The 15,683-nt window shown below is 38.0% G+C and overlaps 1 long non-coding RNA gene across 3 annotated transcripts in view; it reads left to right on the top strand.

Moving 5' to 3' along the window:
- Positions 1–11,858, top strand: part of LOC141376638 (uncharacterized) — a 225,122-nt gene extending 213,264 nt beyond the window's left edge. For 2 of the 3 annotated variants that reach the window (XR_015502763.1, XR_015502764.1), the window contains 3 exons: positions 5,464–5,596; positions 8,856–9,008; positions 11,482–11,858. This is a non-coding gene — a long non-coding RNA (uncharacterized LOC141376638). Of the gene's footprint in view, positions 1–5,463; positions 5,597–8,855; positions 9,077–11,481 lie in introns of all 3 variants that reach the window. The other variant, XR_015502765.1, reaches the window with a different exon arrangement.
- The last annotated feature ends 3,825 nt before the right edge of the window (positions 11,859–15,683 follow it).

The following is a 15,683-nucleotide window of genomic DNA, read 5'->3' as shown; positions in this document are numbered from 1 at the left end:
TTTACACTCAAGAGAGTTGAATAAAATAACAACATATTGTAGTAAAAAAATTACTACCAGGCGGTGTTAAATATAGTTACATTTTTAACTCTGCCCAGAGTTAAAATTAACCCTTACTTCGGTGTCAATGTGCCAACCCTTTTGAGAGTGTTGATTTAACTCAGTTTTGAGTGGACCCCATGAGACACTTTCAAAGTGTTGAAATTAACACCCATAGAGTTGTTTTGGGTCCCCATATTTTGCTGTGTACACACACAGCTGTTTGACACTTTTTTCTGCATCTACTGAATCAGTAAAGGACTTAGTATCGTTAAATGCGGAGGTGTTTTTCCATGCAGTATCTAATTCCATTAAAACAACACTCCTCCAGCAGTTCAAACTCACATCTAATATCTCATTTTTCATGGAGGGCATGAATTAAATATTCCTGAATGAAAGTGAACGTGCCAAACTGCAGTTAAAGTCGACAAATTAAATATAAAACACAGACATTACATGAAACTGCGGAGGAAGTGGATGGCATGGTGATGCAATGACGTTAATCAAATTATGTGCTATAACATGTAAAACAGGATCATGAAAGGAACATTCAAAAAGCAACTCGTGTAAACAACTTTATGTAAATTATTGTCTTAAGGCAAATAACTTGATAACTGATGTCCTTGTAAACATAGTCAATGTTTTACAAAGTATACTTAAAACTTCCAGACAGGTGTATTGAAGCAAGTTAGAGCTAAACTAGGACTGAGATTAGTGACCGCTGCTCTAGAATCTCGGTGTGTGTAGTGCATTAGCTTAGACAATATGAATAATGTACTTTTTGTTGGTTGGATTTGAATATTAAGAAAAAAAAATTCTAAAAAAAAGACAGTAGTTGTTTGTTGTCAAATTTTAAATTGTTAAATGATTCCAAATATGAAATTTAATCGTTAGCTTGGCAAACAGTTTTGGAGAATTGATGTCTACTCATTCAAAGAGATAGAAGCTGCGTTTGATAAACCATATAAACAATGTCTTTAGGTTTGGTCATCTTAGTAATAAGGTTGTGTTTTCTTTTAGATTTGGCTTGGCTTTTGATGAATAATTTGCCTGTACAAATCACACTGCAACTCAAATGACATCTATCATTTGTGTACTTGCATATAAAAACGCATTGTGGTACATTTTCTGTAACTCACATAGTTCTTTTATTTATTTTTTTCCACTTCAGTCGTAGACTTTCCCCACTAAACTATTAGGGTGCTTCATAAAAAATAAAAAATAAAATAAATAAATAAATAAAAAACTTAAAAATTTTAAACAATTTCTTTTCTTTTTTAGGGCTCATGCTTCTTGCCTGAAATCATGTGCTGACCCAACTCCCCAGAACAAAAAAAAAATCCCTCTGACCCATTTTAGTGTGAAGTAGTACAAGTTTCTATTCCGTCCTTACGGCTGAGATGAACAAATGAGAGCGCGGAGGCCGTCCTCGCCGTCTATAAAGAGCATTGTCTCACACAAACCAATTTATTGCAATTCCCACTTGGACAGAAATAGATTTGAGTATAGTGATCGTGAGCTGTTTTCATATAGACAATGATCATGCCCGTAGGGCTGGAAAACGATAGAAACAGAGAGAAAAGTGCTGAGATGTTGGGCTGTGGAGGCTGGTTAACTATCCCACATCTACAATCAACACACTCAATTGGTTTGCACTGAAACAGATTTTCTCCAGCGCAAATGCAAGACACAACAAAATCAGGAAGCGTGTTTGGAGTGTTTCTGGTTTTGTCACGTGGCTCAACTGGCTCGCAGTGTTGACTCTTCAAAGTTGGCTGTGCTTCAGGGCTGATCAATAATCACATGTAGAGCATTAGTTTTTCTTGCCAAGTCCGTGTCCTGTTTAGATATATACACCAACCCATAGAGGCCTAAAACAACGTGCAACTCAATATGATGAATGCCAAACAACAGCATTACAGACCAATTACAGTGAACGGAAAACGTGGGTGTTTGTGTTCAAGTGGGTGTTTGTTTAAAGGACGGAAAACAATATTCTGACAGGTCTGCATGTGGGAAATGAGCTGAAAAGAGCTTTTAAAGGAATGTTCTGGGTTAAATGCAGCATCCAAGGAATTCAACTTGCGTCTGAGTTTGTTATATCAAGCAAAAATCATGTACAGTATGATGACTTTTATAATAAAAGTCTACAGGGTAAGACTTTTCACCTGAAGAAACTTTTAGAGGCATGACTAAAGATTAAGTTGAGCACATTTTGGTATTAAAATAATCCCCTATAGCAAATAATGATAACAACCAGTACCAAATAATGAACATTTTTTCCTCATTATTTGAGGAGTTATGTCTGAGTTTGTAATAATAAACAAACAACATTAACAATATAATGACATTTATAATAAGTTAACAGGTAAAGGCGTTTCACCTTGAAGGGATACATCAAAATTAAAATGTACTCAGTATTTTCTCCCTCTCACTTGGTTCCAACCTTCAAGAGTTTCTTTCTTCTGTTGAACGAAAAAGAAAGTATTTTAAAGAAAGCTGAAAATCTGTAACAATTGACTTCTATAGTAGGAAAATCATATGCAATGGAGATCAATTGTTTCCGGTTTCTAGCTTTTTTTTTAAACAGAAGAAAGAATCTTATAAAGGTTTGGAACAAGTAAAGGCTGAGTAAATAATGACAAAATCTTTATTTCTGGGTGAACTATCCCTTAAATAATCCTTTTAGGGCAATGCTTTAGGACAAATTGGACAACTTTACAGAACTCTTTTGGAATCAAATAATTCATTAATACCAAATAATTAATGTCGAGTACCAAATAATTAATAGTGCTTTTCCTTTTGACTCCATGGACTTCCAGTTAATGTGCAGTAATTCAACATATGCTGTTAGTAGTTGGTACATTAAATAAATATTTTATTTGGGTTTGCTTATCTTTGATAGACACTGCACATTTTTGGGGTGGAATTAGTTTCTTCTTACTGCACTTATAAATTTTTTAGAATTTCTAAAGTAAACTTGATCATTTATAGATAATAACGAAAAACATCACGTGGTGGAATTTTGCAGCTGACTTAAAAAAAATGACACTTAAGGTAAAATTCTCACTATTATAAAACAATTAACTATGACTTTTAGCTCAATTAACTCCTAATTTTCTGCTTATTAATAGTTATTAAGGTGGTTGTTGGGTTTAGAATAAGATCACGCAGAATGAACACTCACCGGCCACTTTATTAGGTACACCTTATTAGTACCGGGTTGGACCCACTTTTGCCTTCAGAACTGCCTTACTGTACGTTCACCCCGAAGGCAGTGAGAGTGTCAAAGGTTGCTCTGGCGACTATGCTGTCCCCCTTCAGGTCCGGCAGTGAGAGTGTCAAAATATGCTTTTTAGCTTAAAAATGTTGCGCACTTTTTATCAAATTCATTTAAGAATGGAAGATCAAGTTGCCTCTGGTGTGGCTTTGCTCCACTTAATTATACAAATGTGTCCATATGTCTGAATTTTCTGAAGCAGCAATACTGTTTTGCACTGAAATTCATGAAATTCCCACTTTTTTAAAGAAATAAATATATATATATATATATATATATATATATATATATATATATATATATATATATATATATATATATATATATATATATATATATATATATATGAAACATTAATGCACATCAGTAGTTCACCAGTAACTTTTTTAATGTATATTCATGTATAAAAAAATTTGGAAAAATAATTGGAAATACAGCGACTACAATAATCAAACCCTTGGGAACAACTGTGGTTGGAACCAAAGTTCACAGTGACTGTGTTCTCTGGATTCCTCTCAAGTGCTGGACATCTTCATTCTGATGCTTGCAGCCGAACCATAGCACATTACTTTAAAGTTATCTTGATTTCAACTCTCCTTGCTGCCCACATCGGTGAAGACGTGTCGCGCTGCTCCTCGCTGATTAACGACCCATTCACACGGGGCGTCAGCATCAACGCTTCCCAATTACTTTGAATGGGTGATGTCAAGCGTTGCCGAACTGCATTGTGGATCCGTCGGCGCCGATTCAGAGGCGTTGCTCACTGCAAAAGTTGGGACTTGCTCAACTTTTCAAGCGGCGATGGAAGCGTCAGCCAATCAGATCGCTGTATGCAAATAGACCAGCTCAGACTGTGGCCTATTGCTGACTATTGCCAGCTCTCATTGAAAATGAATGACTTCCTGCTACTTTGATGCTCTCGGCGTTTTCGGTGTGAACGTACGGTTATAGTGCATTCACATTTGGCTTCAGCGTTGACGCTTGACAAAGGGTGTATCTGAAGTGATTGGCTGACACTTCCGTTGGCGCTTGAAAAGTTGAGAAAGTCCCAACTTCTGCAGTGAGCAACGCCACTGCAGAAGCAGAAGCAGCACCGACGGATCCATAATGCAGTTCGGCAATACCTGATGTCACCAATTTAAAGCGAATAAGAAGCGTTGACGTGGACGCCCTGTTTTAATGGGGCGTTAGTCCATCGTGTCATAGATACACAAGGTACTGCAAATATTCCTCAGAGGTTTTGGTCTATATTGACATGATAGCATCACGCAGTTACTGTAGATTTGTCGGCTGCACACCAATAATGTGAATCTCTCATTCCACCACATCCCGTTTTTTCTTTTTCTTTTTTTTGACCATTCTCTTTAAACCCTAGTAATGGTTGTGCGTAAAAATCCCAGTAGATCAGCAGTTTCTGAAAAATTTAGACCAACCTGTCTGGCACCAACAACCATGCCACGTTCAAAGAAACTTAAATCAACATTCTTCTCCATTCTGATTCTCAGTTGTAACTGCAGCAGATCGTCTTGACCAAGTCTACATGTCTAAATGTATTAAGTTGCTGCCATGTGATTGGCTGATTATACATTTGCATTAATGAGCAGTTGAACAGGTGTACCTAATAAAGTGGCCGGTGAGTGTATACTTTTAAAGTACTAATAAACAGCCAGTATTTTATCAAATAATAGCAAGGCAGCAAATTAATAATAAGAAGAATTGTTTTCTATACTAAAGCGTTACCAAAGAAAAACAAATCTATGTCAGTTGTGTTTATTATTGACTGATGCTATACGTAACTTCCGATCATCTCTTGCATTATGATAGTCGTTGCTCTCATAACACAGTAGCAATTACAGTTAAGTGCTTTGCCTGTGATGTTTATAAAGCACAAGTAAAATGAATCAATTATCTATGGTGGAAGAAAGCAAGGGATTGAATGTTTTTTATCCGGCTACAATAGCTGCTTGTAGTATTAGCTCCAAGAAACTTTCAGCTGTTTATTTCTTAATTTAATCTCCTAAACATTAATTAAAACGGTGTATTTGTATGTACCACGCGGCCTAAATCACTGTTGTCCACTGATCTCACATTTCTCTGGCTGTTTTAGACTGACAAAACATTAATTAGAATTTTGCCTTTGTCAGCTTATCTCACACCTGCAGGACAGAAGTGAAAGAGGAGAGAAAGAAAGCGAAGTTTGGCTCTACTGGGAGCAGGTGAGAAAGAAGAGAAAGAGAGCATCCCTCAAGTTCATCAATGTGCTTCAGTAATGGCAGGGTGAGTTTAACTAAGACTGAATCAATGCATGCAGAATTACAATAGAGGTGGGAAGAATGAGATGCAGAATCTAAACAAGTATTACAATCAAGGATGCTGGACAGAGGAATTTAAAATAAAATGCAAAGTCTACTTTAAGAAGTATGCTCTTCTGTGTAGCCCACTTGTTTTGTTCCTGAATGATTGTGTGTTTTTAATGAATCATTTAAGTAAATTATTCAATGACATTTTTTTTTTTTGTAAAAAATTGAAACATTTCATCTAAAATACACTGGTACAAAGTTTAATTTGAATGTCGTTTTTTTTAGGATCTAATATATTTTCCAATATGTACATTACTTATTCGTTAGCTATTCATTACTACTTAATTGCATTACTACATTACGTTAACTCTTGTTAAGATACATCTTCCTTTTAATATTCTAAAGATATTAAACCCACGCACATTCTGAAAATGTACCTCTATATACATTTCTGGAGAGAGCCAATCACATCCCAGGAGGACATTTTTTTGAGGGGCCATTGTGTATGCTTTTTAAGATCTCAAATTTCTCTTGCGAATGCCATGCGCACCTGCTTTTCTCATGTACATACACCGCTGTCGACTGACTGAATAACTAACTGAGTGATCGACTGACCCACCCTCCTCCTTCTCTAAACCCAACCAATAGTGTTTTCAAAAGCACCGATTGACCCACCCACTTTCCTTATCCTAACCGACAGTGTTTTCAAAAGCAATCCAAAAAAAGAAAAGCCCTTGTGTTTTCAGATTTTACCACATTCTCACCTTGGTATTTACTTGTTTATTTTATTTTCTGGCTTTTGTTTTTGTCTTACCTGCTTTCTGGAACTTTTTTTGTCGGACTCGTACGCCATTATCATGGTCAAGTCCTCTCTGCGTCCGCAGCGGCAAGCAACTGGTCAATGTGGTAACAGTGGGAAAGCCGTCCATACGAAGTTAAGCTGTCGGCTGGTGAACACACACACACAAAAAAATGGCATCATAACACCCCGTATTGTACATTTTTAAGAAAAAAAGGCAGCCACACGTACTTCTGGCTACAACATATCCAAATTCCAGAAGTGTATATAGGGTTATGTTTTCAGAATATTTTGAAGATATTAGTATCTGTTAAATAGATGGTCAGTAGTTATTCATTAGATACAGTACTTGTACCTGTTCACAACCTAGTTACTTGTATTTTTTTATTTATGCAATGCTGTACTATTACTTATTCATTAGATAATAGTTCATAATCTTATTATTTTAACAATAACTAGTAACAATTTTTGCCATTTACTTCTATGGGGATTTGTCATTGAGATTTCAATACAATAGTCAGTTGTCAACTAAAACTTATTTATTAGATACTTGTATCTATTTACTTATTTTTTATCCGAGATTTGTAATCATTCATTATCTATTACTACTTTTTAAATAGATTCTAGTACACATTTTTATACTGTCATACTTATTCAAGATGTTACTGTAAGACTTTTTTGGTCACACGTCTACAAAAAGGTACAATTCTTAATATTTACTAACAAATAACTACAACCTTTACCTCAAACTACTAATTTGCTTCTTGTCGATAGTTATTAAAGTATTATTGGGAAGGATTATGAATGTAGAACAAGATCATGCAAATATGCACTTTATAAGTACTAATAATAAACAGCCAATATCTTAAAAGTAGGCAGGTAACAAGCCACTAGTAAATAATAAGAATTAGTACTTAAACTGCTGTTACCTTTTTCTATTATTTGACTTTTACTAAAAATGTACCCGACGAAAATTATTAGCACTAGATGTTAATGGAAAAAAGGACTAGTACTAGTATGAGCAATACTAGTAGCATGAAAATATATACAGATTCCCTGTACATTGTATTGATCAGGGGTGTCCAAACTTTGTCCTGGAAGGCTGGTGTACTGCATAGTTTAGTTCCAACCCAATAAAACACACATGATCCAGCTAATAGAGCTCTTTCTAGGTATATTACAAGAGGTATAATACAAATGTGTTGAAGAAAATTGGAGCTAAAATATGCAGGACACCGGCGCTTCAGGACCGACTTTGGACACCCCTGGTATAGATTAAAAGTTGCCATATGTAACCATTTGACCATAGAATGTTTATGCTGAAAAACGGCATATTCTAAATTAATAAAATAAATGTAAAATTAATTTTGTACTCCAGCTGGTTGCTCTCAAAAGTATGTTGAGAGTGGCATGTGATATCTGATTCTAGATAGATAGATAAATAGTAAGGCTTGTCACGTATGTTGAAGGATTTGAGACGCAGAGTGGAGTTGATCATGACAACAGGGTTCGAGTCTAGAGAAGAACGGTTTCAGAAATCCCTATATACATTTCTGGAGGTCGCAAATTATGTAGCCAAAAGAACGTATGGCTGTATTTTGTCTTTAAAACAAACGCTATGTGGTGGGATGATACCTTTTCATGCTTACCAGCTGTGGACGGCTTTTCTGCTGTTACCAGTTTGTCCAGTGGCTCGTTGCATACATCTGATAATTTGAGACGCAGAGTGGAGTTGACCATGACGACGGGGTTCAAGTCTGGTGAAAAACGGTTCCAATAAGCAGGTGAGACAAAAACAAAAGCCAAAAAATAAAACAAAAAAGTAAATACCAGGTTGAGAACATGGTAAAATCTGAAAACGTCGTAAAAAATAATGTGAGGGCTTTTCCTTTTCTGGGTTGCTTTTCAAAACACTGTCGTTTGGGTTTAAGTGAAGTGAATGGGTGGATTGGTCGGTAGGTCAGTCAGTTGGTCGACAGTGGCTTCTGGTGGATTTACGCTAGAAGAGCAGGTGTGGATGGCACTTGCGGGGGAAATGAGAGATCTCAAAAAGTACACAGTGGCCTCTGGTGGATTTACAAAAACTGCTAAAAGCATAGCTTCTGGGATGTGTTTGACGCTCTCCATAAATGTGTATAGGGGTACGTAATAAGAATGAGCCTGGGTTGCTATTAGTAGTATACTATTAGTAATGTTATTAGTATGAGAATATATAGTACTTGTTTATATATATTTTTCCTCAGATTTACTTGAATGATACCTTTCTACACATTCACACTACCTTAATTACCAGAAAAAGCTTTGTGATCTGGTACAGAGCAATGCACATCCTCTGAGATTCTTGCCCTTTTACTTGGAACACAGAGCGGCACACAAACACCTCAGCGCCATGTCTCTGAATCCAGCTTGGCAAGGTCTCTCTCTTTCTCGCACACAGACATCACCTCGGCACCATTACCAGCTCTCTGAATGCAGCGTGGCAGGGACTCCACACAGACTGAGTGAATGAAGCCAGCAGACCTGTCGCTCTCTCCTCCTACGCTCGGCCGCGGCCCCCCTGCTGGAAGGCGGATTGAGGGTGGCTTGCAGGGTAAGGTGGAAACCTTCTTCTCTCCAGCTGCCCCGGGTCTGACCGAGACATTTCTTGCTTGGCTTGCGGTGAGATGGAGCCACACACTGGGACTCTTTCTGGAGTTGTTGTAGTGTCTGATCTGAAAGCCCGCTAAGCTGTTTTCAACACCATGAATGTCCAGCAGGGGTGGGTGGGTGATGCTGTGTGCTTGTTTCACTAGTTTATAAAAGGTATGAGTGTGTGGGTGGCATCTGAAATAAGATTTGTTAGATAGATAGATAGATAGATAGATAGATAGATAGATAGATAGATAGATAGATAGATAGATAGATAGATAGATAGATAGATAGATAGATAGATAGATAGATAGATAGATAGATAGATAGATAGATAGATAGATAGATAGATCAGTAAAAAATATTTTTAGGCATAAATTAGAATTGCAAGATACAAATGTAAAATTAAAGAGAAAAAAGCCATTATTGGCCACATTATTAGGTACACCTTACTAGTACTAGGTTCGACCCACTTTTGCCTTCAGAGCTGCCTTAATCCTTCATGACATAGATTTAACAAGGTACTGGAAATATTCCTCAAAAATTTTGGTCCATATTGACATGATAGCATCACGCAGTTGCTGCAGATTTGTCGGCTGCACATCCATGATGCGAATCTCCCGTTCCACCACATCCCAAAGGTGCTCTATTGGATTGAGATCTGGTGACTGTGGAGGCCATTTAAGTACAGTGAACTCATTGTCATGTTCTAGAAACCAGTCTGAGATGATTCATGCTTTATGACATGGAGCGTTATCCTGCTGTAAGTACCCATCAGAAGATGGGTATACAATGGTCACAAAGGGTTGGACATGGTCAGCAACAATACTTAGGTAGGCTGTGGCGTTGACATGATACTCAATTGGTACTAATGGGCCCAAAGTGTGCCAAGAAAATATCCCCCACAATATTAAACCACCAGCAGCAGCCTGAACCATTGATACAAGGCAGGATAGATCCATACGTTCATGTTGTTGACGCCAAGTTCTGACCCTACCATTCAAACATCACAGCAGAAATCGAGAGTCTTTAGACCAGGCAATGTTTTTCCAGTCTTCTATTGTCCAATTTTGTTGGGTCTGTGCGAATTGTAACCTCAGTTTCCTGTTCTTAGCTAACAGGAGTGGCACCTTGTGTGGTTTTCCCCTGCTGGAGCTCATCTGTCTCAAGGTTCGATGTATTGTGCATTTAGAGATGCTCTTCTGCATACCACATTTGTAACAAGTGGTTATTTGAGTTACTATTGTCTTTTTATCAGCTCCAACCAGTCTGGCCATTCTCCTCTGACCTCTGGCATCAACAAGGCAATTGCGCCCACAGAACTGCAGCTCACTGGATATTTTGTTTTTTTTTCAAACCATTCTCTGTAAACCCTAGAGGTGGTTGTAGGTGAAAAACCCAGTAAATCAGTAGTTTCTGAAATACTCAGACAAGGCCGTCTGGGACTAACAACCATGCCACATTTAAAGTCAATTAAATCAACTTTCTTACCCATTCTAATGCTCAATTTGACCTGCAGCACATCATTTTGACACTGTCTAGATGTATAAAAGCATTGAGTTGCTGCCATGTGATTGGCTGATTAGATGTGTTAATGTGCGTTAATGAGCAGTTGGACAGTTGTTCCTAATAAAGAGGCCGGTAAGTCTGAATGCACAAATCAGACGAACAAGAATTTTTAGATGTAGACTTGGAAATGTGAGAAACTAAGCCACAATTAACTCACAATTATGAGATAAAAACTTGAAATTGCACAAATCAAGTCAAAATTGGAATGATCATAATTGCGGGATGTAAACTCTTAACAGCCTATCAGAATTTGCAAGATTTAAATTATTTTTTTAGGCAAAAGAATAACAAATTTCAAGCTAATTGAGTAAAACCCAGAATTCTAAAAAAAAATGTCCCCCAAAAAATGAACTAATGATTACATTAAATTTAGTCAGCATTGTGAGATATAAACTCACAGTTTTGAGGGAAAAAGTCAGATTTGACAGAACAATTCTGAATAGTGAGACTTTTATTAGGAATTGCAAGAAGTTGTCGTAAGAGATGAATCATGACATGCCAAAATTGCAAGAATTTATTTCACATTTATTAGAAAAAAATCTGAAGAATTGCATAAAATAAATGTTTAGATAGAAAGAAAATCAGTATTGTTAGTTATAAAGTTAATATTAAATACAAAATTGCAAAAATATTGACAAAAAAGTCAAAAATGCAAGATATAAACTCTTAAGTTTCCACAAAACATGAGATATAAACCCAGAATTCAGAGAAAAATTGGCAAAAAAGCCTTGAAACCATTACATAAAATAAGTCGGTATTGCAAGATATAAACTCACAATTCTGAGGGAAAAGGTCAGAATTGCAAGATACATGATTTTCGTGGAAAAAAAGATCCAATTACCTTTTTAATCTTTTTTTTTATTCAGTGGCAGACACAACCTTCTTCTATCTATAGAAAGATAGACAGACCGACACAGGCAGACAGATGGAGATGAAGGAAGATGTGAAGTTCTCTCAGCTGTCATTTCGCGAGTGCAGGGACAGAAAAGCTCTGATTCTTACACACCCCTTCATTCCCTTACCATTGCAAAACAGAACAAGAGGAGAAGAGAGCAAACGCAGATGAAAATGTTACTGGAAAGGGCAGCTACACTGAAAAACCGCCTCCTCTGAGAATTGTCCTCGGCAGACATGAAAAAAATTGCATTTTGTACCGCATAAAAGCCTCATCTCCATAGAAGGAAGAGAGAAGGAGAAAAAGAGTCGCTGCTTTTCAGGCTGCCTGTCCAAAAAAAAAGAAAAAGACCAGACCCTCGCACGAGTCTCATTACCTGAAGAAAAACTGTGCCATTAAAATGAAATTTAATTTGCAAAATTGTGTTTTAATGTAGCCATTTGCTTACATCCGTCCAAATGTGGCTTCTGTCGCCAGCGTGTCTTAAAGCAGTTTAATTGGGCTAATAGAGACAGCTGTTAATAGCAGGGCTTCTATTGAGTGGCTTTGGTGGGTTTTCATCAAGGCCGGACCCTCAGGACACACTGATAGAGTTTGAAGTAGATTCAGACGGAGTCCAGAAGAGTTTTCAGCTTCTGCGAGCAACAGGGAAAGAGATTTCACACACACACATGCATGCAAACACATGTGCCATATAGCTTCTCTCAAAAAGTCCCTCAAAATCTGCTGAAGGTGCCAATAACGCCATATGTATCCTACATGTAGTCATACGAAGTGTAGGAGGAAATATAATGAGATCATATGGGTCTAAATACAACCCAGTGGGCAAATGATGTTGAAAAGGCATGAAATGCACATCAAATCAAGTAAAAAAAAAACTTGCCTACATTTTAACAAAAGGTAAAATATGTTGCTCCAGAAAGATTTTCTTGCCAGTTTCCGTTGACTAATCCACTAGAGGGTGCTGTCTACATTTTTGCAAATAGTACTTAGGATATGTTTTGTTGTTAAAGGTTGTCCGTATGGAAGTAGGTAGTAGATGCAAACACATTCGCTTGCAAATCATAGACATAGTTAATTTGTTTTGCATATCTATTTGGTGTTGTGCAAAAAAATGCACTAAAATAATCCTTTATCTGTTGATACATTTATTTTGTCTTTATCATTAGTGTGAAAAAAGTTCAACAGAAGTTGATGGCATCATACTGGCCCACTGTGTTAGTTTTACCAAGAAACTGCTGTCAAATGTATAGGGGTTGGATAATGAAACTGAAACGCCTGGTTTTAGGCCACAATAATTCCTTAGTATTCATTAGTATTCTTGTTCATTAGTATAGTAGTCTTTTGCGACCAATAAAGCATCATTTAGTCTTGGGAATGACAGTCCTGCACAGTGGCTGGAGGGATTTTGAGACGTTCTTCTTGCAGAATAGTGGCCAGGTCACTATGTGATGCTTGAGGGGAATCACTTCTCCAAAACACTTCAAAGTGGCTCAATAATATTTAGATCTGGTGGCTGTGCAGGCCATGAGAAATGTTCAATTTCACTTTCATGCTTATCAAACCACTCTGTCACCAGTGTTGCAGTGAGTATTAATGCGTTATCATTCTGATACATGGCACTCCCTTCAGGATACAATGTTTGAACCACTGGGTGCACATTGTCCCCCTGATTAGTTCTTGGAAGTGATGCGCCCATCAAGTATAGGCCTAAGGTTTTCCATGATGTTACAGCCCAAACCATAGAAATTGCAGACAGAATACAACATGTGCTAATGTTGTTCAACAGAAGAAGGCACGAGACAACAAAGTTAAATGTATAACTGTACTTGAACATACAGTATGTCCGAAATTCATAGTATCCAAAACTTGCAAGAGAAGTGCCTACTACCTACAATTTCTGCAAGATTTTGAAGTGTGCATCTAATGCCCACTATATTATCCCATACGGCCAAGCAAGTGAATTTATGAATGCGAGTGAAGTGGCCCAACTGAAGCAGGTACATAATGCGATCATGTCCAGTGGCAGATTTATTATGCCTGAATTCCATTCAAACTACTCAAAATTATTCTATACAGGATGTACTTATGTCTAAAGGTCGTGAAGTACAGGAATATTTGTTATAAGTTATAGCTCCTTCTACAGAACAAATTGGGGGGGGGGGGGTATTGCTGAGTAGGGGAGTGTGTCCTTGCTGCAGCCTGTAGCATGATGACATACTGGATCAGGTCCAATACATAGTGGAAGTGCATGCGCAAGCAGTGTGTTGAGGCAAGTTAGAGCTACAGGACACTGGCCCTCCAGGAGTGAGCTTGGGCACACCTGGTCTATACTTACCCCCAACCTGAAATTCAACCCCCACAGATATTAATGTCTACACCTACCCCAACCCTAAACACAAACCTTGAGGTTAATAATGTCTACACTTATCCTAAGTTTAAACCCAACTCTCACACTTAATAATGTCCACACCTACCCCAATCCTCACTGTTATTAACATCTACACCAATCCAACCCTAAACCCAACCCTCACACTTATTAATGTTTACACCTACTCCAACCCTTTACCCAACCCTTACAGTTATTAACATCTACACCTACCCACCAAACCCTCACAGAAATTAATCTCTACACCTAACTCAACCCTTAATACAACCCTCATAGATATTAATGTCTACACCTACCCCAACCCTAAACACAAATCTCACAGTTATTAACGTCTACACTTTTCCCAACGATAAACCCAACCCTCGCGGTTATTAATGTCTACAACTACCACAAACCTAAATCCAACCCTCAGTTATTAATGTCTACACCTACCCCAAACCTAAACCCAAGTATCATGGTTATTAACGTCTACACCTACCCCAACCCTAAACCCAACCCTCATAGTTATTAACGTCTACACCTACCCCAACCCTCATAGTCATTCACGTCTATACTAGGTGTGGCCAACCCCTATTCCTGGAGAGCCACTTTCCTGCAGATTTCAGTTGCTACCCATATCAAACACACCTGAACCAATCAATTAGGACCTGAACACCATGTGTTAATTACTGGCAGGTGTGTCTGAAATCTGCAGGAAGGTGGCTCTCCAGGAACAGGGTTGGCCACCCCTGGTCTACACCTACCCCAACCTTAAACTCAGCCTTCAGTTATTAACGTCTTGACTTACCCCAACCCTCACTGTTATTAACATATACACCTACCACAACCCTAAACCCAACCCTCAGTTATTAAAATCTACCCCTGCCCCAGCCCCAATCGTTACAGTAGAATGGATGTTACAGTGTTCACTATGTACTGAACCTGATCCAGTACGTCATCGTGATACAGACTGCAGCGAGGACATCTTGAAGTAGCGGGAGAGATTTGGGACCATCCTGTCAAATCTGGTGTTTCTAGTACTTACAATGTTTGCTGGCCAGACACTTTCAGGGCAGAAAATGAATAAGTAGAAAATGAAAATCAGAGCAAATAGAAATCTTTGGACCCTAAAAATGCACAGAAAGATTGACGAACGCTTCCTAAAACACATCCAGACCAGGACATATGTGCAGCACTTCTCAGAAAATGGCAAAAGCTCATCATCTACATCAAGGCGAGAAGGTCACACCCAAGGTCAAGGATACGGCAGCTCATATTGAGGCTGAACGGGAAGATTTACAGCTGAAGCACTATCAAACGCTCCTCTATCTGCGCATAATCAAAGGGCATTAGAGACAGAGAAGCTTCAAACGGCTTGCATTACAGAGGCAGCCCTGTAATGATATGACAATGGGGAAGCATCTCTAGAATATTAAGGTGCCGTGTGCAGGAATTCGCAATGAATTCAGACACCGGCTCGAATCCCCATGTTGGCCGATGATGAGTCAGGTTCATGTGAGCAGCCTCCAACATGAGCAAATCAAGACTTGTGGCAGATGAAGGCAGCGGGTCTGGAATCAGTTTTTGTTAAGGGCTGTATCAGAGGACTGCAGAGCGTGACTGATGATCAGTGGATGGGTGAGTGCTATTTGGATATCTGTGTTTTTGTTTCAGAGGACTTAATTGCATTATTAATTAAATGTTAAATAGTATACTTAATTATATAAAAGTTACATTTTAACCCATAGGAACCCGAACCAATTTCTCCTTAGAGGAAAATTATGAGGCATATAGAACAGATGAAA

Source organism: Danio rerio, chromosome 11 (assembly GCF_052040795.2).
Source record: "Danio rerio strain M-AB ecotype USA chromosome 11, GRCz13ab, whole genome shotgun sequence".
NCBI lineage: Eukaryota > Metazoa > Chordata > Actinopteri > Cypriniformes > Danionidae > Danio > Danio rerio.
The sequence above is the reverse complement of the archived record's forward strand: the minus strand, read 5'-3'. Positions and strand labels throughout refer to the sequence as shown.